This window comes from Ranitomeya variabilis, chromosome 4 (genome assembly GCF_051348905.1).
Source record: "Ranitomeya variabilis isolate aRanVar5 chromosome 4, aRanVar5.hap1, whole genome shotgun sequence".
Classification (NCBI taxonomy): Eukaryota; Metazoa; Chordata; class Amphibia; order Anura; family Dendrobatidae; genus Ranitomeya; species Ranitomeya variabilis.
The window spans coordinates 196287730-196312899 of record NC_135235.1 but is presented as its reverse complement, the minus strand read 5'-3'; the positions used below and the strand labels follow the sequence as shown (position 1 = coordinate 196312899).

At 48.8% G+C, this 25170-nt stretch overlaps 1 protein-coding gene across 2 annotated transcripts in view; it reads right to left on the bottom strand.

Moving 5' to 3' along the window:
- PPP6R1 (protein phosphatase 6 regulatory subunit 1) overlaps nucleotides 1-18568 on the bottom strand; it is an 84767-nt gene extending 66199 nt beyond the window's left edge. For both annotated transcript variants that reach the window (XM_077259555.1, XM_077259556.1), the window contains exon 1: nucleotides 18267-18568. The gene's annotated coding sequence lies outside the window, so the exon portion shown is untranslated. The remainder of the gene's footprint in view (nucleotides 1-18266) is intronic.
- Between the last annotated feature and the right edge of the window lie 6602 nt (nucleotides 18569-25170).

Sequence of the window (25170 nt, the reverse complement as noted above, 5' to 3'; positions counted from 1 at the left end):
GTGTGGCAATGAGCTGAACATTTGGCACCAATCCAACTGGCATCAAGAAACACAAAGAGGGCAAACGTCAATGCGGCTCTTTGGCCCTCAGTTTGGTGACCTACGCTGAAGACGTCAGTGATGGCAGGTTGTTTGGCAGAGCAGCGCAGCCTGACAACCCAGTCTAAAAGGCCCCAGTCTATCTCTCATGTGACTCAGCTGTTCAGTTCACAGGTGGACTGGCACGGTGCGGCCAGGGGAGAGGGATGTGCCGCCTGGCAGCAACAGTGACAATTACAGGCTGCAGTTTAATAAGATATCACTAAAATACGCTGATGTGGAGAACCACTGTCAAATAATCTCTACCTGCACATTGTATAAAGTGAATTTGCCGTTATATTTTTCCTCCTTTACTGTGTTACATGAAGCTCTGTATGTCCAGTACAATGCTGGGTCAGAAGCAGGAGAATAGAGAAACTCAAGAACAGTGACACATTTTTCCTAACACCAAAGAATGTGTTAGCCGTAAGGTAAAGGGAATTTGTCACCCAATCTGAGAACAGAGACCCTGATTCCAGCGATGTGTCACTGATTGGGCTGCTTGATGCGATTTTGCTAAAATCCATTTTATCTGCTGCAGATCTACCAGTTCTCGGAGCTGTCACACCACTGATTGGCTGATTTCTGAGCACACTGTGCATAGGCAGAAAGCTGCCAACCAGAGGTGAGGGGCCTGGTTACGTGCCAACAAAGAAAACACTGTCCTGTATCAGGTAGAAGCGGGAGCAATTGCCGGTAACAGGCACGTATTAGATGTGAAGCAGTTTGACTTACGTAGTAATTTACATAACTTACTCATTTAACTACAGATTCCTTTAAAAGAGGGTTTTGTAAAGCATCGAAGCCTTTTAATTAAGTTTGCACACCCGGATGGCAGCTGGAAAGTGACAGCTAACCTCCACCCAGCGGAGGAATTCACAAACAAGTACTTACAAATTCTATCGTTAACAAGCCTCCGTCATACAAATAAAATTATGTAACGACTGGATTTTTACTCCAAACCCAATACTACTTGCCCCGAGGAAAATAAATCCGAGAGTGATAGGGCAGGGGAGCCGCATCCAGACCTGCAGCAGCGCAGTAATTACAGGCTGCCACAGCCACCCAGGTCAGCTTCAACATCAAGCGGAAAATCCCGGGAAATCTCAGTTACAAAAGTGTTCACTAGGTTGAGCGAAACGGGTCGTTCATTTTCATAAGTCGCCGACTTTTGGCAAAGTCGGCGTCTCATGAAACCCGACCCGATCCCTGTGTGGGGTCGGCCATGCGGTACGCGATCTAGGCGCGAAAGTCGCGTTTCGTATGACGCGTTTAGCGCCATTTTTGCAGCCAATGAAGGAGCGGTAGAGTGCTGACGTAGGTGTTAGGGGGAGTACACAACAACAGGCATTTTTTTTCGCGTGCATTACAGCGATGTGCAAAGTGTAAAATGAGCGTCTGGGAGCGATGTGGAAAAAGAGAGAGAGAGAGAGAGAGAGAGAGAGAGAGAGAGAGTGTGAGTGAGTGAGTGAGTGAGAGAGAAAAACTAAAAAACTAAAGGTCGCTCAACCCTAGTGTTCACAGTAAAGAACGGAAGTGTAGAGCTAAGTGATGAGCGGACGTGCTCGGATAAGACTGATAACCGAGTGTCTAGGCTACTTTCACACTAGCGTCGTGCACTGCACGTTGCTATCCGTCGTTTTGCAGAAAAAACGCATCCTGCAAAAGTGCTTGCAGGATGCGTTTTTTCTCCATAGACTATCATTAGCGACGTATTGCGACGCTTTGCCACACGTCGAAATGGGGCAGTGGATGCGTTGAAAAACAGCATCCGCTGCACCCGTTGTGCGGCGTATACAACGCTAGCGTCGTTGCGTCGGCACGACGCTAGTGTGAAAGTAGCCTTAGGAGCGCTCGAAAAATATGTTATATGTTGTGGTCGGCATCCTACAGTCTGACTGCCCTAACTGTGAAGAACCCTTCCCTATTTAGCTGCTGGAATTGCCTTTCCTCCACCCATAATGAGCGCCGCCTGGTCCCAAGTATGGTCCTTGGAAGGAATAAGTCATAGCACCTTATCTGAGCTCATCATTTGTAGCGGAGGAAACAGAAAAAGACCAGAGTGTGTATTCTGAAAGGATTTTGCAGCGGTTACCGTATATACTCAAGTATAAGGCTACTTTCACACTAGCGTCGTGCACTGCACGTCGCTATGCGTCGTTTTGTAGAAAAAACGCATCCTGCAAAAGTGCTTGCAGGATGCGTTTTTTTCTCCATAGACTTGCATTAGCGACGCAGTGCGACGCATTGCCACACGTCGAAACCGTCGTGAGACGGTTGCGTCGGACCGTCGCCACCAAAAAACGTTACATGTAACTCCGCCCCCGCCTCCCCGCACATCACAATGGGGCAGCGGATGCATTGAAAAACAGCATCCGATGCCCCCGTTGTGCGGCGCTTTCACTGCTTACGTCGGTACGTCGCAACGACGCAATTCGTCGTGCGTCGTACGACGCTAGTGTGAAAGTAGCCTAAGCCGACCCGAATATAAGCCAAAACCCCTAACTTTGCCACAAAAAATTGGAAAACTTAATGACTCGAGTATAAGTCTAGGGTGAGAAATGCAGCAGCTGCAGGTAAATTTCAAAAAAAAAAAAAAAAAAATACAGATAAAAGTAAAATTAATTGAGACATCAGTAGGTTAAGTGTTTTTGAATATCCATATTGAATCAGGAGCCCCATATAAAGCTCCATACAGTTCATGATAGGCCCCATAAGATGATCCATACAAAATACGCCCCATACAATGCTCCATAACATTTATGATGGGCCCCATAAGATGATCCATATTAAAATATGCCCCATACAATGCTGCACAAATGCTGATTATGGCCCCATAAGATGCTCCATAGAGATATTTGCCCCATATGCTGTTGCTGCGATAAAAAAAAAAAAAAAATGACATACTCACCTCTCGTCGTTCAGGCCCCCGGCACTTGCAATATTCACCTGTCCCCATTCCACCTCCGGGTGCCGCTGTGTCTTCAGCGTCCTCTGCACTGACGCTCAGGCAGAGGGCGCGCACTAACCACGTCATCGTGTCCTCTGACCTGAGCGTCACAGCAGAGGACGCGGAAGACGGAGTCCGGCGGTGGACCGAGGACAGGTGAATATTGCGCAGTGCTCCCCCTCCCCATTATACTCATCTGCTCCTGGCGAGGTCCCTGCATCTCCGATGGTCTCCGGGCGTTGACAGATTCTTCCAGCGCTGAGCGGTCACATGGTACCCCTCATTACAGTAATGAATATGGACGCGACTCCACTCCCATAGGGGTGGAGCCGCATATTCATTACTGTAATGAGCGGTACCAGTGACCGCTCAACGCTGGAAGAATCTGTCAACGCCTGGAGACCATCGGAGATGCAGGGACCTCGCCAGGAGCAGGTGAGTATGTCACAGCTGCCGACCCTCCAGGGAAAATGACTCGAGTATAAGCCAAGAGGAGCACTTTCAGCCTAAAAAAATGGGCTGAAAATCTTGGCTTATACTCAAGTATATACGGTATTTGTTTCCCGAACATTCAACTACAATATAAAGAAGAAATAAGTGTCAGAATGTGGCGTCATGCTTTGCCCTTGCTTTCCAAAGCTTGAAGATGAATGACGGCACAGGCAGTAACACGAGGTAACTACTTTTACGCTGACATATAGGACTTTTCCCATCTACACAGATGAGTTTTGTCGGACAGTGCCTGTGAACACAAGCGATTCGGCAATTTACAGCGTGGTAACATTTTCAGCCATTCTTGAGATACTTAAACACTTTTCTTTAGAGCTAATTGCATTGGAGACCGACCACCGTGGCTAGACAGTAAGGCCATGTGCACACGTTCAGGATTTTTCGCTATAAAAACGCGAATAAAACGCTTACATATGCCTCCTTTTACAGGTTATTCCGCATTTTTTGTGCAAATATTGCGATTTTTTCCGCGAAAAAATCGCATAGCGGAAAAAAAAGCAACATGTTCATTAAAAATGCAGAATTGCTGGGATTCCGCACACCTAGGAGTGCATTGATCTGCTTACTTCCCACACGGGGCTGTGCACACCATGCGGGAAGTAAGCAGATTATGTGCGGTTGGTAACTAGGGTGGAGGAGAGGAGACTCTCCTCCACGGACTGGGCACCATATAATTGGTCAAAAAAAAAAAGAATTAAAATAAAAAATAGTCCTATACTCACCCTCTGATGGCCCCCGAAGTGTTCCCGCCTCTCCGGTGCATGCTCTCTCTTTGGTTCCTATAGATGGTGTGGTTCAGGACCTGTGATGACGTCACTGTCTTGTGATTGGTCGCGTGACCGCTCATGTGACTCACGCGACCAATCACAAGCCGTGACGTCATCACAGGTCCTGAACCACACAGGCATCTATAGGAACGGACGCCGCTGAGGAGATCGTCTGGGTGAGTATAACCATTTTTTATTTTTTTTTATTTTTTTTTAAACATTCTATCTTTTACTATAGATGCTGCATAAGCAGCATCTATAGTAACAAGTTGGTCACACTTGTCAAACAGTATGTTTGACAAGTGTGACCAACTTGTCAGTCAGTTTTCCAAGTGATGCTACAGATCGCTTGGAAAACTTTAGCATTCTGCAAGCTAATTACACTTGCAGAATGCTAAAAAAACGCAAAAAAAACGGGAAAAAAAACGCAAAAAAAAAAAGAAAAAGGGGAATTCTTGCAGAAAATTTCCGGTTTTCTTCAGGAAATTTCTGCAAGAAATCCGGACGTGTGCACATACCCTGATAAATCATGGGCAGTTTTGAAGCTGGTCAGGATCGTTGGAGCGTGCCGTTACCTCCTAACCACAGTCAGCTTCAGCGCTTACAAGCTAGACAGTGGACGGTCTCCAAGGCAACGGGCCTCCCAGAAGCACAAACAGTCTGTGTCTCTATGATGAGGAACATGATTGTGCTTCTGGGCGGCCTGTGGGCAGCTTTCTTCTTGGCTTCTCTGGTTTAGAGCACCAAGATCAGACTCTGCCTACAGTCCCACCCCGGAGCACGAGCATCTCATTAACTGAAAACTTCTAACATTGATTACACAAAAACCACAAGACTGATTTCTTCACCCCAGGTATCATTTTAATCAGTGTAATAACGCTAACCTGACAATGCCTGTTGATTACTTAGCATAATCCTGCAGACAGGTTCACGTTAACTTAATTTTACACTTGCTTAACTGTTCCCAACAACAGTAATTTTGACCAGGGGTGCCCAAACTTTTACATGCCACTGTACACTGTGTTCCAAATTATTATGCAAATTGGATTTAAGTGTCAAAGATTTAATTGTTTTATTTTTCAAATAAACTCGTGGATGGTATTGTGTCTCAGGGCTCAATGGATCACTGAAATCAATCTTAAACACATGTGATAATTAGTTTTCCAGGTGATTCTAATTAAAGGAAAACTACTTAAAAATGATGTTCCACGTTATTAAGCAGGTCACAGTTTTCAAGTAACATGGGAAAGAAAAAGGATCTCTCTGCTGCTGAAAAGCATCAAATAGTGCAATGCCTTGGTGAAGGGATGAAAACATTAGAAATTTCCCGAAAACTTAAGCGTGATCATCGTACTGTTAAGAGATTTGTGGTTGAACCTGAGCACAAATGTGTTTGTGCTGATAAAGGCATAATGAGGAGGATTTCTGCCAGGCAAGTTCATCGGATTAAGAGAGCAGCTGCTAAAAAGCCATTACAAAGCAGCAACAGATATTTGAAGCTGCTGGTGCCTCTGGAGTCCCTCGAACCTCAAGGTGTAGGATCCTTCAAAGGCTTGCTGTGGTGCATAAACCTACTATTCGGCCACCCTTAAACAGTGTTCACAAGAAGAAATGGTTGTATTGGGCCCACACATACATGAAGACTAATTTCCAAACAGTCTTGTTTACTGATAAGTGTTGAGCAACCCTGGATGGTCCAGATGGATGGAGTAGTGGATGGTTGGTGGATGGCCACCATGTCCCAACAAGGCTGCAACAACAGCAAGGAGGTGGAGGAGTCATGTTTTGGGCCGGAATCATGGAGAAACAGCTGGTGGGGCCCTTTAAGGTTCCTGAAGGTGTGAAAATGACTTCTGCAAAGTATATAGAGTTTCTGACTGACAACTTTCCTCCATGGTATAAAAAGCAGAAATGTGCCTTCAGGAGCAAAATCATCTTCATGCATGACAATGCCCCATCTCATGCTGCAAAGAACACCTCTGAGTCATTGGCTGCTATGGGTGTAAAAGGAGATAAACTCATGATGTGGCCACCATCTTCCCCTGACCTCAATCCTATAGAGAACCTATGGAGTATCATCAAGCAAAAGATCTATGAGGGTGGGAGGCAGTTCACATCAAAACAGCAGCTCTGGGAGGCGATTCTGGCTTCATGCAAAGAAATACAAGCAGAAACTCTCCAAAGCTCACAAGTTCAATGGATGCAAGAATTGTGAAGGTGATATCAAAGAAGGGTTCCTATGTTAACATGTAACTTGGCCTGTTAGGATGTTTTGGCGTTAAATAGCTTTTTTGTTCAGTGAATGTGACCTCCTAATGCTGCAAATTCCACAAATGAGCATTTTCAGTTCTGTAAAACATATCAAATGTTTAGAAATTCTACTGTGCGTAATAATTTGGAACAGTGCATTTTAAGTTTTTATTCATTTTGGAGATTATACTGTTATCATTGGGAGGTTTCTTCAATAAAATTCGATGTATACTCTAACAGGTGATGACTTTTATTAGACTGACTGTCATTTGTACCAACCATTTAGGAAAATCCGATAAAAATGTAATTTGCATAATAATTTGGAACATAGTGTATAGTCTATAGCAATGTAGATTATGGGATCTGTCTGTACATTGCACAGCCCGGATCAGTAATCCTCTCCCATCAGCAGTTTAGCACTTCTATTTGCCTATTAATATAATGGCTGTGCAGGGTTCTTATTTTGGTGCGGCTGCCGGCAGTCAATGATTTACTCCATGCAGCCCTAGATTCTGTCACTGTGTAACTGATTATAACTAAGTCAGTGTGCGACATTAAAGAACCGAGCAACAAACCCAAACACTGAAGGCGTCCATACATGAGCCAGAGTGCAGACACTTGGAGACGGCGCTCCACAAACACACTGCACACTCAGATTTCACCACCCAGTCCTGCAGATTCTAGATCACTCCCCATTCATTCCCTTATTAGCACCGGGGTGGCCTTAATCCTATAGCTCCTCAGTTATTCAGAAACTACAACCCCCAGCATGCCCCATGGTGAGATCAGTGCGGGAGGCGCAAATTAGCTAGACTGGCCTGCACACCACAGCTAGTCCGGCAGTGATAATCTCTTGCTGCTAAAACACTGATTGTATTGAAACTACAGCACACAGCCCAATAAGTGACATCGCTGGAATCACACTCAGGCCCTACTTCACACTGCTCTCAGATTATACATATTATACATATATACTATACCTGCTAGGTGAGAGCCCACTAGCAGTATTCATAGGTCCGAAAAGGAATCTGTCAACAGGTGATTGTATGTAGTGGAAGAGTTGCGGATTCCAGATGTGACACTTACTGGGCTACTTGCTGTAGTTTTGATACAATTCCTGCTTTCTCTGCTGCAGATCTAGCAGTTCTCTGAATGCTAAGCTGCGTATAACTCTGTCCACACCCCTGATTGGCTGTTTACTGTGAATAGCCAGAAAGCTGCCAATCAGAAGTGGGGCGGGTTATACAGAGCTCATGAATATGCAGTACGACATGGCATTTTGATAGGAACTTGATTCCAAGCTCACCCAGTTGCTCTATGCTCATCCACCTGGGGCTCAGACACCGGCCTCGCCCTGGCCTCACATCAAGGAAAATAAAAAAAATTGGAGTCCGGCTCAACAGGACTGGATTCTCCTTTTCTTAAAAAAAAAAAAAAAAAAAATTTACATTTGTCGACATAACCCAGTTGACGCGTTTTGACTGCACTAGGCAGTCCTAGACACTCATGACACCTAGTGCAGTCGAAACGCAACGACTCGGTCACGTCGACCATGTAAATTTTTCTTTTGTCTGCACTATATTTTGTTTTGAAAAAGAAAAGGAAAATCCAGTCCTGTTGAGCCGGACTCCAATTTTTTCTATTTTCCATGGCAATTTTTTTTTCCCCTTCAGCAAAATGGTGCCACCTCCACTTGTGCAGTAGATTTATGCTATCGGATCGCGAGAGATGCTACTGCGCAGGCGCGGATGCCTTTTTAAATATTTTTTTATATTTGGACAGAGACAACATTTTTCTAATTTTGGTTATAGACATTACCACAATGAATTTTAAACAAAACAATTCAGATGCAGTTGAAGTTCAGACTTTCAGCTTTCAATTGAGGGTATCCACATTAAAATTGGATGAAGGGTTTAGGAGTTTCAGCTCCTTAACTTGTGCCACCCTGTTTTTAACCCCTTTACCCCTAAGGGTGGTTGGCATGTTAATGACCGGGCCAATTTTTACAATTCTGACCACTGTCCCTTTAAGAGGTTATCACTTTGGAACGCTTCAATGGATCCCGGTGATTCTGACATTGTTTTCTCGTGACATATTGTACTTCATCATAATGATAAAATTTCTTTGATATTACCTGCGTTTATTTGTAAAAAAAGGGAAATTTGGCGAAAATTTTGAAAATTTCGCAATTTTCCAACTTTTTTTTTATGCAATTAAATCACAGAGATATGTCACACAAAATACTTAATAAGTAACATTTCCCACATGTCTACTTTACATCAGCACAATTTTGGAACCAACATTTTTTTTTGTTAGGGAGTTATAAGGGTTAAGTTAACCAGCAATTTCTCATTTTTACAACACCATTTTTTTTTTAAGGGCCACATCTCATTTGAAGTCATTTTGAGGGGTCTATATGATAGAAAATAACCAAGTGTGACACCATTCTAAAAACTGCACCCCTCAAGGTGCTCAAAACCACATTCATGAAGTTTATTAACCCTTCAGGTATTTCACAGGAATTTTTGGAATGTTTAAATAAAAATGAACATTTCACTTTTTTTCACAAAAAATTTACTTCAGTTCCAATTTGTTTTATTTTACCAAGGGTAACAGGAGAAAATGGACCCCAAAAGATGTTGTACAATTTGTCCTGAGTACGCCGATACCCCATATATGGGAGTAAACCACTGTTTGGGCGCATGGCAGAGCTCGGAAGCGAAGGAGCGCCATTTGATTTTTCAATGCAAAATTGACTGGAATTGAGATGGGACGCCATGTTGCGTTTGGAGAGCCCCTTATGTGCCTAAGCATTGAAACCCCCCACAAGTGACACCATTTTGGAAAGTAGACCCCCTAAGGAACTTATCTAGGTGTGTGGTGAGCACTTTGACCCATTAAGTGATTCACAGAAGTTTATAATGCAGAGCCGTAAAAATAAAAAAATCATTTTTTCACAAAAATGATCTTTTCGCCCCCAATTTTTTATTTTCCCCAAGGGTAAAAGAAGAAATTAGACCCCAAAAGTGCTGTACAATTTGTCTTGAGTACGCTGATACCTCATATGTGGGGGTAAACCACTGTTTGGACGCATGGGAGAGCTCGGAAGGGAAGGAGCGCCGTTTGACTTTTCAATGCAAAATTGACAGGAATTGAGATGGGACGCCATGTTGCGTTTGGAAAGCCCCTGATGTGCCTAAAAATTGAAACCCCCCACAAGTGACACCATTTTGGAAAGTAGACCCCCTAAGGAACTTATCTAGATGTGTTGTGAGAGCTTTGAACCCCCAAGTGTTTCACTACAGTTCATAACACAGAGCCGTGAAAATAAAAATTCTTTTTTTTTTTTTCCACAAAAATTATTTTTTAGCCCCGTTTTGTATTTTTCCTAGAGTAACAGTTGAAATTAGACCCCAAAAGTTGTTGTCCAATTTGTCCTGAGTACGCTGATACCCCATATGTGGGGGGGAACCACTGTTTGAGCGCATGGCAGAGCTCGGAAGGGAAGGAGCATCATGTGGAATGCAGACTTAGATGGATTGGTCTGCAGGCGTCACATTGCGTTTGGAGAGCCCCTAATAATAATAATAATAATAATAATAATCTTTATTTCTATAGCGCCAACATATTCCGCAGCGCTTTACAATTTAACAGTTTCAAACACAACAGTCATAGGTAACAATGTTAACAATACAGTAATAAAGCAAAATAAGACAAAATAAGACAACCCTGCTCGTGAAAGCTTACAATCTACAATGAGGTGGGGAGATACAAAGCACAGGTGTGTATTTACAATGATGTATTTACAATGATGGTCCCGCCATCTTCAGGGGGTGGGAGGTAGATGGAGATAGTGAATGGGCTACAGACACACACACAAACATAAAATGAGTTTGATTAGGGAACGTGATAGACCGCTCTGAACAAATGTGTTTTGAGCGAGCGCCTAAAACTAGTTGTGGATGGCCCTAATTTCTTGGGATAGAGCATTCCAGAGGATTGGCGCAGCACGGGAGAAGTCTTGGAGTCGGGAGTGGGAGGTACGGATTAATGCCGAGGTTAGTCGAAAGTCGTTTGCAGAGCGCAGTGGTCGGCTAGGCCGATAGACAGAAATGAGGGAGGAGATATAAGGGGGTGCCGCACTGTGGAGAGCTTTGTGGGTGAGAACAAGTACTTTGAATTGTATCCTGTAATGAATAGGCAGCCAGTGTAACGACTGGCGAAGAGCGGACACGTCCGAGTAACGATTAGCCAGATGGACAACCCTGGCTGCTGCATTAAGGATAGACTGGAGAGGGGAAAGTCACGTGAGGGGGAGGCCAATTAGTAGAGCATTACAGTAGTCCAGACGGGAGTGGATTAGGGCGACAGTGAGAGTTTTTGTTGTCTCCATGGTGAGAAAAGGGCGGATTCTAGAGATGTTCTTTAAATGTAAGCGGCACGAGCGGGCAAGAGATTGTATGTGGGAGGTGAAGGAGAGATTGGAGTCAAACATAACACCCAGACAGCGTGCCTGCTGCCGGGGTGTTATTATGGTGCCACCCACGGAGAGAGAAATGTCAGATTTAGGGAGGTTAGCAGAAGGCGGGGAGCAGAAGAAGTTCAGTTTTGGAGAGGTTGAGTTTCAGATAGAGAGCGGACATGATGTCAGAGACTGCGGACAGACAGTCAGTGGCGTTCTGTAGTACAGCGGGGGTAAGGTCAGGGGATGACGTGTATAGTTGTGTGTCATCAGCATAAAGATTGTACTGAAAGCCAAATCGGCTGATGGTCTGTCCAATGTACCTAAACAGTAGAAACCCCCTACAAGTGACCCCATATTGGAAACTAGACCCCGCAAGGAACTTATCTAGATGTGTTGTGAGAACTTTGAACCCCCAAGTGTTTCACTACAGTTTATAACGCAGAGCCGTGAAAATAAAAAATCTTTTTTTTTTTCCACAAAAATTAATTTTTAGCCCCCCAGTTTTGTTTTTTCCCAAGGGCAACAGGAGAAATTGGACCCCAAAAGTTGTTGTCCAATGTGTCCTGAGTTCGCTGATACCCCATATGTTGGGGTAAACCCCTGTTTGGGCGCACGGGAGAGCTCGGAAGGGAAGGAGCACTGTTTTACTTTTTCAACGCAGAATTGGCTGGAATTGAGATCGGACGCCATGTCGCGTTTGGAGAGCCCCTGATGTGCCGAAACAGTGGAAACCCCCCAATTATAACTGAGACCCTAATCCAAACACATCCCTAACCCTAATCCCAACGGTAACCCTAACCACACCCCTAACCCTGACACACCCCTAACCCTAATCCAAACCCTATTCCCAACCGTAAATGTAATCCAAACCCTAACCCTAACTTTAGCACCAACCCTAACTGTAGCCTTAACCCTAGCCCCAACCCTAACCCCAACCCTAGCCCTTGCCGTAACCCTAACGGGAAAATGGAAATAAATACATTTTTTTTATTTTTTGCTAACTACGGGGGTGATGAGGGGGGGGGGTTTGATTTACTTTTATAGCCGTTTTTTTAGCGGATTTTTATGATTGGCAGTCATCACACACTGAAAGACGCTTTTTATTGCAAAAAATATTTTTTGCGTTACCACATTTTGAGAGCTATAATTTTTCCATATTTTGGTCCACAGAGTCATGTGAGGTCTTGTGTTTTGCGGGACGAGCTGACGTTTTTATTGGTAACATTTTCGGGCACGTGACACTTTTTGATCGCTTTTTATTCCGATTTTTGTGAGGCAGAATGACCAAAAACCAGCTATTCATGAATTTCTTTTGGGGAGGCGTTTATACCGTTCCGCGTTTGGTAAAATGGATAAAGCAGTTTTATTCTTCGGGTCAGTACAATTACAGCGATACATCATTTATATCATTTTTTTATGTTTTGGCGCTTTTATACGATAAAAACTATTTTATAGAAAAAATAATTATTTTTGCATCGCTTTATTCTGAGAACTTTTTTATTTTTTCACTGATGATGCTGTATGGCGGCTCGTTTTTTGCGGGACAAGATGACGTTTTCAGCGGTACCATGGTTATGTATATCTGTTTTTGATCGCGTGCTATTCCACTTTTTGTTTGGCAGTAGTTTATTTAAGCTTTGTTTTTTGCCTCTTTTTTTTTTACGGTGTTCACTGAAGGGGTTAACTAGTGGGACAGTTTTAAAGGTCGGGTCGCTACGGACGCGGCGATACTAAATAAGTGTACTTTTATAGTTTTTTTTTAATTTAGATAAAGAAATGTATTTATAGGAACAATATATTTTTTTTTTTTGCATTTTTTGGGGGGATTTTTTTTAAATTTTTTTTACACATGTGAATATTTTCTTTTTTACACTATAACATTGCCCCGAGGGGGCATCATGTTATAGTGTAAGATCGCTGATCTGACACTTTGCTGTGCACTGTGTCAGATCGGCGATCTGAAGTGCACAGCTCCAGGCTTCCCGGCGCCTGCTCAGAGCAGGCGCTGTGAAGCCACCTCCCTGCAGGACCCGGTTGCCGCGGCCATTTTGGATCTGGGCCTGCTGCAGCGAGGAGGAGGTAAGAGACCCTCGGAGCAATGCGATCACATTGCGTTGCTTCGGGGGTCTCAGGGAAGCACGCAGGGAGCCCCCTCACTGCGCGATGCTTCCCTATACCGCCGGAACACTGCGATCATGTTTGATCGCAGTGTGCCGGGGGTTAATGTGCCAGCGGCGGTCCATGACCGCTCCTGGCACATAGTGCCGGATGTCAGCTGCGATAGTCAGCTGACACCCGGCCGCGATCGGCTGCGCTCCCCCCGTGAGCGCGGCAGATCGCTATGACGTACTATCCCGTCGAGGGTCAGATAGGCCCAGGTCACCTCGACGGGATAGTACGTCTAAGGTCAGAGAGGGGTTAAAGGGACCAAAAGTAATTGGACAGATTCAATAATTTTAAATAAAATGTTAATTTCTAGTACTTGGTTGAAAACCCTTTGTTGGCAATGACTGCCTGAAGTCTTGAACTCATGGACATCACCAGACGCTGTGTTTCCTCCTTTTTGATGCTCTGCCAGGCCTTCGCTGCGGTGGTTTTCAGTTGCTGTTTGCTTGTGGGCCTTTCTGTCTGAGGTTTAGTCTTTAACAAGTGAAATGCATTCTCAATTGGATTGAGATCAGGTGACTGACTTGGCCATTCAAGAATATTCCACTTCTTTGCTTTAATAAACTCCTGGGTTGCTTTGGCTTTATGTTTTGGGTCATTGTCCATCTGTAGTATGAAAGGACGACCAATCAGTTTGGCTGCATTTGGTTGGATCTGAGCACACAGTATGGCTCTGAATACCTCAGAATTAATTCGGCTGCTTCTGTCCTGTGTCACATCATCAATAAACACTAGTGACCCAGTACCACTGGCAGCCATGCATGCCCAAGCCATCACACTGCCTCCGCCGTGTTTTACAGATGATGTGGTATGCTTTGGATCATGAGCTGTACCACGCCTTCGCCATACTTTTCTCTTTCCATCATTGTGGTAGAGGTTAATCTTGGTTTCATCTGTCCAAAGAATGTTCTTCCAGAACTGTGCTGGCTTTTTTAGCTGTTTTTAAGCAAAGTCCAGTCTAGCCCTTTTATTCCTGATGCTTATGAGTGGCTTGCACCGTGCAGTGAACCCTCTTGTACTTACTTCCATGCAGTCTTCTCGTTATGGTAGATTTGGATATTGATACGCCGACCTCCTGGAGAGTGCTGTTCACTTGGTTGGCTGTTGTGAAGCGGTTTCTCTTCACTATGGAGATTATTCTGCGATCATCCACCACTGTTGTCTTCCGTGGGCGCCCAGGTCTTTTTGCATTGATGAGTTCACCAGTGCTTTCTTTCTTAGGATGTACCAAACTGTAGATTTTGCCACTTCTAATATTGTAGCAATTTCTCAGATGGGTTTTTTCTGCTTTCGCAGCTTAAGGATGGCTTTTTGCACCTACATGGAGAGCTCCTTGGACCGCATGTTTACTTCACAGCAAAACCTTCCAAATGCAAGCACCGCACCTCAAATCAACTCCAGGCCTTTTATCTGCTTAATTGAGAATGACCTAACGAAGGGATTGCCCACATCTGTCCATGAAATAGCCCTGGAGTCAATTGTCCAAGTACTTTTGGTCCCTTTAAAAACAGGGTGGCACATGTTAAGGAGCTGAAACTCCTAAACCCTTCATCCAATTTTAGGCCTCTTTCACACTAGCGTCGTGCACTGCAAGTCGCTATGCGTCGTTTTGCAGAAAAAAACGCATCCTGCAAAATTGCTTGCAGGATGCGTTTTTCTCCATAGACTTTTATTAGTGACGCATTGCCACAAGTCGCAACCGTCGTGCGACGGTTGCATCGGACCGTCGCCACCAAAAAACGTTGCATGTAACGTTTTTTGGTGCGTCGTCTGCATAATTTCCGACCGCGCATGCACGGCCGGAACTCCGCCCCCTCCTCCCCGCACCTCACAATGGGGCAGCGGATGCGTTGAAAAACAGCATCCGCTGCCCCCGTTGTGTGGCGCTTGCACAGTATGCGTCGGTGCGCTGCAACATCGCATTGCGACGTGCAGTGCACGACGCTAATGTGAAAGTAGCCTTAATGTGGATACCCTCAAATGAAAGCTGAAAGTCTGAACTTCAACTGCATCTGAATTGTTTTGTTTAAAATTCATTGTGGTAATGTCTATAACCAAAATTAGAAAAATGTTGTCTGTCCAAATATATATGGACCTAACTGCAGGACTAAAGCATAAATGCATATATGCATATTAGATATACATCATTTTTTGTAACCCCACAATATGATATTCAGTAAGTAAAATAGGGGGCAGGTAAGCGAGGAAACAGTGAGGGATCATACTCTCATAGTGACAAATATGTGACCAGAGCACAGCATGAAGACCCCCAAAGGCCGCACTGGAGCACGAGCACATTATTAACTCAAAACTGAAAATAAAGATTACACAACAACCACAAGACAGATTCCATCAGCAGGAATCATTGGAATCAGTATAACGGCGCCAACCTGACACTGTCCATAGGTTACTAAGCACAATCCTGCTGACGGGTTCCCTGTAAAGAGCGCTGGTGCTGATGCAGAATGTGGTTGACAGGGCAGTGCTCACTGGAGTCAGATGCCGGGTTACACAGCATGAAGACCAGGACAGCTCTGGCAAATATTAACCGCTATGTCCACCAAAAGCAGCTTTACCTTGACGTGGGAATGACGGCAGCAAGACCTTTACACAGGTCATGTGTGAAAGATCAGTGCACTTTACTTCCAAGGGCATTGAACATATTGTCCAAGATAAAGGGGTCCAGTCCCTGTAAGAGCCCCTTGTTGTACTACGTATATAAAAATCTTCTGGACACATTTTCCTTCTTTCCTGGTAGTTGTCTGGAATCGAATCCAGATCAGCCTGTACCGCCTGCAGCATACAGTCAGGGGGCGTTACACAGCAAACATACTGAGTGATATTTCATCAGAAATCTGATCAAATTATTCATTGGGGAGACTGTAGAGTCCTGAATTAATTTATTAAAGGGAATGTCAGTAGGATCACACCTCCTCAGCCGTCTATACGCGCGTGTGGGTCATAGGAAGCTGACTAAAATTATACCTTGTTATCTGCGATCCAATGTTTTATTCCAGAGAAATCCACATTTTTTTCTAATATGTAAATGAGCTGTTAAGATCTATGGGCCGGACATAGATCTCGCCGAGAGTCTGCCTCCAGAGCTTAGTGTGAGACATGTAATGACTGACAGTCTGCTCTCCTGATTACATACATTACAAATCCTCTCCTATCCTTTCCCATGCTAATCATGGACGCACACAGACGGCCCCGGAGATGCACGGTCTCTGATTTTCACAGATTAATAGACTTGTACGGGTGATTGCGATCCTTGACTCGAATCAAAAACAGTCAGACAAAAAATACGCGGAAATGCAAACAGCAAACCAGGATAAAAGCAACATAAAAGATCTACAGAACTAGAGATAAGTGAATAAATGACTAACAGAGTTTTACAAAAATCTGCATTCGCCAAAACGTGAATTTTTTGACAACTGGCTTCTGTGCAGATTCAGCAACACGGTGGACGCCATTTTTTGGAACCATAATAGGCCATCAAAATGTTAAAGAATAAAAAATGCTCTGCGAGGAGCCCTCAGTGGCCGGCCGGCCGCCCGCGAGGAGCCCTCAGTGGCCGGCCGGCCGCCCGCGAGGAGCCCTCAGTGGCCGGCCGGCCGCCCGCGAGGAGCCCTCAGTGGCCGGCGGCGAGGAGCCGTCAGTGGCCGGTGCCGGCGGGGAGCCGTCAGTGGCCGGCGGGGAGCCGTCAGTGGCCGGCGGGGAGCCGTCAGTGGCCGGCGGGGAGCCGTCAGTGGCCGGCGGGGAGCCGTCAGTGGCCGGCGGAGAGCCGTCAGTGGCCGGCGGGGAGCCGTCAGTGGCCGGTGCCGGCGGGGAGCCGTCAGTGGCCGGTGCCGGCGGGGAGCCGTCAGTGGCCGGTGCCGGCGGGGAGCCGTCAGTGGCCGGTGCCGGCGGGGAGCCGTCAGTGGCCGGTGCCGGCGGGGAGCCGTCAGTGGCCGGTGCCGGCGGGGAGCCGTCAGTGGCCGGTGCCGGCGGGGAGCCGTCAGTGGCCGGTGCCGGCGGGGAGCCGTCAGTGGCCGGTGCCGGCGGGGAGCCGTCAGTGGCCGGTGCCGGCGGGGAGCCGTCAGTGGCCGGTGCCGGCGGGGAGCCGTCAGTGGCCGGTGCCGGCGGGGAGCCGTCAGTGGCCGGTGCCGGCGGGGAGCCGTCAGTGGCCGGTGCCGGCGGGGAGCCGTCAGTGGCCGGTGCCGGCGGGGAGCCGTCAGTGGCCGGTGCCGGCGGGGAGCCGTCAGTGGCCGGTGCCGGCGGGGAGCCGTCAGTGGCCGGCGAGGAGCCGTCAGTGGCCGGTGCCGGCGAGGAACCGTCAGTGGCCGGTGAGGAGCTGTCAGTGAGGAGCTGTCAGTGGCTGCTGCCGGTGAGGAGCTGTCAGTGGCCGGTGAGGAGCTGTCAGTGAGGAGCTGTCAGTGGCCGGTGAGGAGCTGTCAGTGAGGAGCTGTCAGTGGCTGCTGCCGGTGAGGAGCTGTCAGTGAGGAGCTGTCAGTGGCTGCTGCCGGTGAGGAGCTGTCAGTGGCTGCTGCCGGTGAGGAGCTGTCAGTGGCTGCTGCCGGTGAGCTGTCAGTGGCCGGCCCCCGCCGGTGAGGAGCTGTCAGTGACCGGCCCCCGCCGGTGAGGAGCTGTCAGTGACCGGCCCCCGCCGGTGAGGAGCTGTCAGTGACCGGCCCCCGCCGGTGAGGAGCTGTCAGTGACCGGCCCCCGCCGGTGAGGAGCTGTCAGTGACCGGCCCCCGCCGGTGAGGAGCTGTCAGTGACCGGCCCCCGCCGGTGAGGAGCTGTCAGTGACCGGCCCCCGCCGGTGAGGAGCTGTCAGTGACCGGCCCCCGCCGGTGAGGAGCTGTCAGTGACCGGCCCCCGCCGGTGAGGAGCTGTCAGTGACCGGGGCCGGGTTATGTGGTGTCACGCTCAGCAGTTGGGAGCAGGCGCAGGGCACGCCGGGTAATCATGTTTCCAGGCCGCAGTGTTGCTAGGAGATACGCTGCAGCCAGGGCCGGCCCGGCAGGGGTTAAGCGCCCCCAGGAGAGGTCTCAGGAGGCGAGGAGCCCACGCGTGACAGGCCCAGTGCACACACTCACCCGGTGGCGGCTCTCCCCACACACTGGACGTACGAGGCAGGCGCGGCGGCCGGAGCTCCGCTTCCCGGTGAGGGGGTGCAGGAGAGGGGCGGGAGGAGCGCACAGTCCCGGCTGTCGCTGCTGTCACTGTGGGGGGGGTAGTAGGCAATCTCTGGAAGGACGGCAGCAGCGGAAAGAGCCGAGTCTTCCGCTTCCGCTCGCCAGGACCACGGGTGGGGGAAGAGGGGGGTTCCGGTGCGCCGCGCAGCGAGAGGCCTGCGGGTGGCGCTGTGCACGGGCTGTGGAGATGGGGGCGGGCGCCGTAGACTTCAGGGCGGGGCTTTGTGCTGAAGTCGTGCAGGGGGCGTGGCTTCCGCGACTGAGGGCGGAAATGTGTGAGCGACGTCGTGCGGCCGCTGGGGCGCTGTGTGCGCGGACTGCGGAGAGGTGAGCGCGGACTCGGGTCCTGAGTAGACGAAAAGTTGACAAACGCTGATCGCTGTTTTTTCCGCTGGTCTGTGAGCTGCTGGTCTGAGGCTGGTTTCAAACTTGCGTTTTGATCCGCAGCGTTTTAGCGCTAATAAACGCATGCTTTTTTTCTCTATACTTAACATTAAAAACGCATGCTTTTTTTAGCATGCGTTTTGACGCGTTTTCGGCAACGCATGCTTTTTTTGACGCGTGCGTTCATTTGCAGAAATGGAACCTGTGCATGCGTCTAAAAAACGCGGCGTTTTGCCGTTTGTGCACACGTAGGAAGGGTCTCTGCGGGTTCTCCCGCAGCGGATTTGATAAATCTGCAGGGCAAAACCGCTGCGGTTATCCCTGCAGATTTATCGCGGTTTGTCTTGCGGTTTCCGCTGCGGGTTTACTCCTATACTATTGATGCTGCATATGCAGCAATATGCAGCATCAATAGTAATGTTAAAAATAATTAAAAAAATGGTTATACTCACCCTCTGACGTCCCGATCTCCTCGGCGCTGCACGCGGCGGTCTGGTTCCAAAGATGCTGTGCGATAAGGACCTTCGTGACGTCACGGTCATGTGACCGCGACATCATCGCAGGCCCTGCTCGCACAGCAACCCTGAGACCGGACGGCCGCGTGCAGCGCTGAGAGGTGAGTATATCATTATTTTTTTATTTTATTTCTTTTTTTTTTACACAAATATGGTTCCCAGGGCCTGGAGGAGAGTCTCCTCTCCTCCACCCCGGGTACCATCTGCACATGATCCGCTTACTTCCCGCATCGTGGGCACAGCCCCATGCGGGAAGTTAGCGGATTAATGCATTCCTATGGGCGCAGAATCGCTGCGATTCTGCACAAAGAAGTGACATGCTGCGGGTTGTAAACCGCTGCGTTTCTGCACGGTTTTTCCCGCAGCATGTGCACTGCGGATTGCGGTTTCCATAGGGTTTACATGTAAATGTAGACGCAATGGAAACTGCTGCGGACCCGCAGCTACAGAAACGCAGATCCGCGGTAAAACCCGCAAAGTGTGAACATGGCCTAAGGGTATGTGTCCACATGCAGGAAACGCTGCGTGTTTGACGCTGTGCAGAGCCGCAGCGTCAAACACGCAGCGTCCAGATGTTACAGCATAGTGGAGGGGATTTTATGAAATCCCGTCTCCACTATGCGTGGTGACACGCACCCGGCGGTCCTGCGACAACAGACATGCTGCGCGTCTTTTAAGATCGCAGCATGTCCATGTACCTTGCGGCGACACTGCATCGCCGCAAGGAATAACACAGGGCCCTATGTGTGGGGTGCGATGATGTCGGATGTGTGCAATGAACACATCCGGCATCATCGCGTCACAGAAGGGGCGGGGCTTAGGGCGGAGCGGGTTTGCTGCTCCGTCCAAACCGCCGGCCATCCTGAAGGTGGACACATACCCTAAGTTAATTTCTCCTACGCCTCATTGGGGGACACAGGACCATGGGTGTTATGCTGCTGCCACTAGGAGGACACTAGGTAATACAGAAAGAATATCTCCTCCCTGCAGTATACACCCTCCTGCTGGCTCTCAGTGAACCAGTTCTTGCTTAGTGTCTGTAGGAGGCACTTGGGTCTGCTTTCAGACCCCACTGTTTTTATTTTCATTTTTGATTTTTTGTTCTATTTTTTCCTTTAACGGAACGAATGGGGGCGACGGACCCTTTCTAGGTTCCGATCTCCCCCGAATCATCAACAGGCAAGTACGTGGAGCGTTCCTCCCATATCCTTTCCTGCAACGTTGGATGCCAGCCCTGAGCTCACCTTATGGGCGACGGTTCCTTCGCGTTCCGATCTCCCCCCTCCATAGCAGGCGACCACATGGAGTAGCCCTCCATCTACCTCTCCTGGAGCCAGGTGCATAGCCGGACATATGTATGGCGTCCGTGCAGCCCCCCTCTGCATCACCACTGATATAGCGGATGACACATGGCGGCAGAAGCTCTCCACCCCCTCCCTGACTATGGCGACGGTGGATTGAACACCAGCCCACCGCATCTACCGTGAGTACTCTGCGGGGGCCGAGGCGCTGGGGGATCCTGGTCCCCGGGGTATGGGAGGTCCGCACCTTAAAGCCCGGGTCCGTGGGTGGTCTGCAGTGCGGCAATTCCTTCAGAGAGTGGCTTAAGAATGACGCTAATAGCGTTCGTGGCGCTGCAGGCCGAAACCGCAGGTTCAAAATTTAGCCCCCGGCTTTTCCCTTTCATACAGGCCGGAGTTTTGGCCACGCCCACCGGCAGTTTCTGCCGCCCACTCTTTCTGGCGCTTCTCGTTCCCTGAGAGAGACTTTCACTTCCTGATCTCGGTGGCCATCTTGGTACACCCACAGGGCTGATGCTGCAGCGCTGCTCCAGCATTTTCAATCACAGCCTTCAGGATTAGCTATGCCTGTGCATAACTCCCGTGGCATCACACTGCGGACCTCCCCTGGGGACTCAAGACACAGGACCATGGGTAAGCTTCAGAAACATAGCTTAACCCTTCCCCTGCTAGTAAGCGCTTTCCTCCAGGCTTTACTATGTCTCAACCAAAGCCTCACAAAAAGTCTGGGAAAACCCACACTGTATTTTTCGATGCATGTACCTCTTGTAAGGTATCATTACCCCGGGGTCACAATACTGCATTGTGCACAGCTTGTGAACCGAGGACTGTTCAGGAATCACCTGTTGCTGATACTGAACCCAGTGAGCCTAGTCCCCCTGAGTGGGCTACCTCCCTTTCCCGGTCTATGGCATCCCTGTTAGAATCGTTCCGAGACCCTTCCTCTAACCAGGGCACTAATACGGACGACGCTTCCGATGGTCAGAACCCCTCGTACTCCAGGGGTCATACCTTGCCAAGGAGTTCTCACTTTTCCAGGAAAAGGACTCATGCCATATCCCCAGACCATCAACGGTTTTCGGGTTCTGAGAGCTCCACTTCTCGCTCCCCTTCCATGGGGCTAGTAGAGAACCTGTTTCAGAGGACGATTCTGACACGTCCCTACATCAGGAATTTCATCACGATCAGGATACTCTCGACTCTCTAATTGAGTCATTGAATAAGGCTTTGAGACTTAAGGAGGAACCCTTATCTAAAACGGATCATGCTGTGTCCCTTAAGAGGACCAAACGAGCTCACAGAGTGTTCGCAACTCATCCCGAGTTTAAGCAAATTGTTGAATCTCACAGGATCCGTCCAGATAAACGATTCACAGGGCAGAAGCCCATGGAGTCCAAATATCCCTTCGCCCAGGATCTAAGAAAAGATTGGTCACAATCTCCCCCGGTAGATCCTCCGGTATCGCGCCTGGCTACGAAATCTGTTTTATCCTCCTCGGAGGGCGCCTCTATTAAAAATCCAACCGATTGTCAGATTGACAATATGGCGCGTTCAGCTTTTGAAGCCTCAGCAGCCGCACTCTTTCCATCTTTTGCCGCTACGTGGGTGGCTAAGGCTATGACCCACTGGGCTGAGGTCTTGTCTTCAGCAGTACTGGATACCAGTCTTCCCCCTGAGATAGCAGACCTCGCTACTCAGACAGCCAGAGCTGGAGATTTTGTAGTGACCGCGTCCCTGGATGCCGCTGACTGCGCTTCTCAAGCAGCAGCAAATGCCATCACCATCTGGAGCTCCTTATGGCTCAGGGACTGGCGTGCGGATTCTACTTCCAAAGAGTCATTGACTTCTCGCCCATATCAGAGCGGTCGCCTTTTTGGTGAAAAGCTCGACCAGTTAATTCCTGACGCCGCTGGAGGGAAGAGTAAAATTTCTTCCACAACAGAGACCCTCTTAGCCTTTTCGGAACCTGCAACCACAGGCTCGGTCCCGATTTTTTTCGTTACAACTCAAACTGGTCCTCTACTTCCACATCTCCCGGTTTCAGCCGGGCACAATGCGGAGACAGAGGTTCACAGGCCTCTTTTAAGCCTTCCCCTTCATGGAGAGGCAGGTCAAGGCAGCCGGGATCCAGAGGCGCCCGAACGGGCAGACCTTCCACTCAATTACTACCTGCGGTATCCGGGGGATACCCTCAAAGTAGGCGGCCACCTGCTTTCCTCCAGTGCCGCGTGGCTCTCGGTCGTTCACGACAAGTGGGTCCGCGATCTAGTGTCCTCCGGATACAAGATAGATCTTTTATCTCGTCCCCCAAACCGTTTTTTTTCTGTCTTCTCCTCCCAGGGCAAAGAGTTCTTCAAAGCTATAAGATCTCTGAGAAAAGACAGAGTTATTATTCCGGTCCCTCAAAGCGAAAGGTTTCAAGATTTTTATTCAAACCTCTTCATTGTTCCAAAGAAGGACGGTACAGTACGGCTCATAATGGACCTAAAACTGCTGAACAAGTTCGTCAGGGTGCGACGGTTACGGATGGAATCGCTTCGTTCTGTCATCGCCTCCATGGAAAAAGGCGATTTCCTGGCGTCTATAGACATCCAGGGCGCATACCTCCGCATTCCTATTTTACCTTCTCACCAAAAGTTCCTTCGCTTCGCAGTTCAGGAAGATCACTTCCAATTCGTTGCTCTGCCCTTCGGCCTCGCCACCGCTCCCAGAGTATTCACCAAGGTCATGGCGGCTGCCGTGGCCATACTCCACACCCGAGGAGTGGTGGCGCTCCTGTATTTAGACGATATGCTCATCAAAGGCCCCTCTTTCCGCTCCTGCAAGGAAGCCGTGGCCATCACAATAGATACCCTTTCTCGCCTGGGTTGGAAGATAAACTTCAAAAAATCATCCCCAGTGCCGGCTCAGCGAATTTCCCTTCTAGGAATGATACTCGACTTGTCCCGGGGGTTGGTTCTTCTTCCCCCGAAAAGATCTCAGTCTTACAGCGAGAAGCTCAGAAGCTCTCTTAGCCTCGCTCTCACTCTCTGCGCTTCAGTATGAGAGTCCTCGGCAGGATGGTAGCAGCTATGGAGGCGGTTCCATTTGGCCAACTACACCTCCGTCCTCTACAGCATGCCCTCCTGGCTGTTCGGGACAGGAACCCGTTCTCCCTAGATCGTCGGTTCCTCTTTCCCCAGCGAGTCAGACAGTCTCTCAGGTGGTGGACATTGAAATCCTCCCTGAATCAAGGGAAGTCTTTTCTTCCAGTACACTGGCTGGTTGTGACGACAGACGCCAGTCTTCTAAGCTGGGGAGCGATGCTCCTTCATCCCACTGCTCAGGGCTGCTGGTCCCCCCAGGAATCACGCCTTCCAATCAACATCTTGGAAATCCGGGCCATCAGGCTGGCACTTCTCCAGTTCCATCCCTTCCTAGCAGGTCGCCCAATCAGGATTCAGTCCGACAACGCCACTGCAGTGGCATACATCAACCGCCAAGGGGGAACCCGCAGCAGGGCGGCCATGACAGAGGAGGCCACATCCTCCAATGGGCCGAGGAAACCGCTCAATGATCTCTGCGGTTCACATCCCGGGAGTGGACAATTCGGAGGCAGACTTCCTCAGTCGGCAATGCCTCGACTCCGGGGAGTGGTCTCTCCATCCGGAGATCTTCCACGAGATCTGCTGTCGTTGGGGAACCCCGGATGTGGATCTGATGGACTCACGGCTGAATTCCAAGGTTCTAGACTTCATGGCTCGGTTCCACGATCCGGCAGCCATCAGGGCAGACGCTCTTATGGCATCATTTTCGGCTTCCGTACATATTTCCCCCGCTTCCTCTCCTACCGAGAGTCATCAAGAAAATCAGAGCGGAGAGGGTACCGGTAATCCTGATTGCGCCAGATTGGCCGTGCCGGGCGTGGTACGTGGAACTAGTTCAACTAGTTGCCGACGTTCCCTGGCGATTACCGAATCGGGCAGATCTGCTATCTCAAGGCCCCTTTTGCCAACAGAACTCAGAGGCCCTGTGTTTGCCGGCATGGCCGTTGAGTCCTGGGTCCTAACCCAGGCAGGTTTCTCTCCAGAAGTCATAGCTACCATGATCAGCGCTAGAAAGCCTACGTCTATGCGTATCTATCATCGCACTTGGAAGACTTCCTTTTTCATGGTGTAGCGACCGAGGACGTTCTCCTCTACATTTTTCCATCCCTTCCATTCTCGAGTTCTTACAAACGGGTTTGGACTTGGATCTCGCCCTTAGTTCTCTCAGGGGGCAGATCTCAGCCCTGTCTGTTCTCTTTCAACGCAGGATTGCCAACAGATTACAGGTCAAGACGTTTATTCAGGGAGTCTCCCATCGGGCGCCCCCCTGTAGGATGCCGTTGGAACCATGGGATCTTAATCTGGTCCTCGGAGTTTTGCAACAGGCTCCCTTCGAACTTCTACAGGAGGTTTCCCTGTCTCTTCTTTCATGGAAAGTTGCTTTTCTAGTTGCGGTCACCTCTATTAGACGAGTCTCCGAGCTGGCGGCTCTGCCCTCTCAGGTTCCGTTCCTGAATTTTCATCAGGATAGAGTGTTTTTGAGGACATCCCCGTCTTTTCTACCGAAAGTTGTATCCTC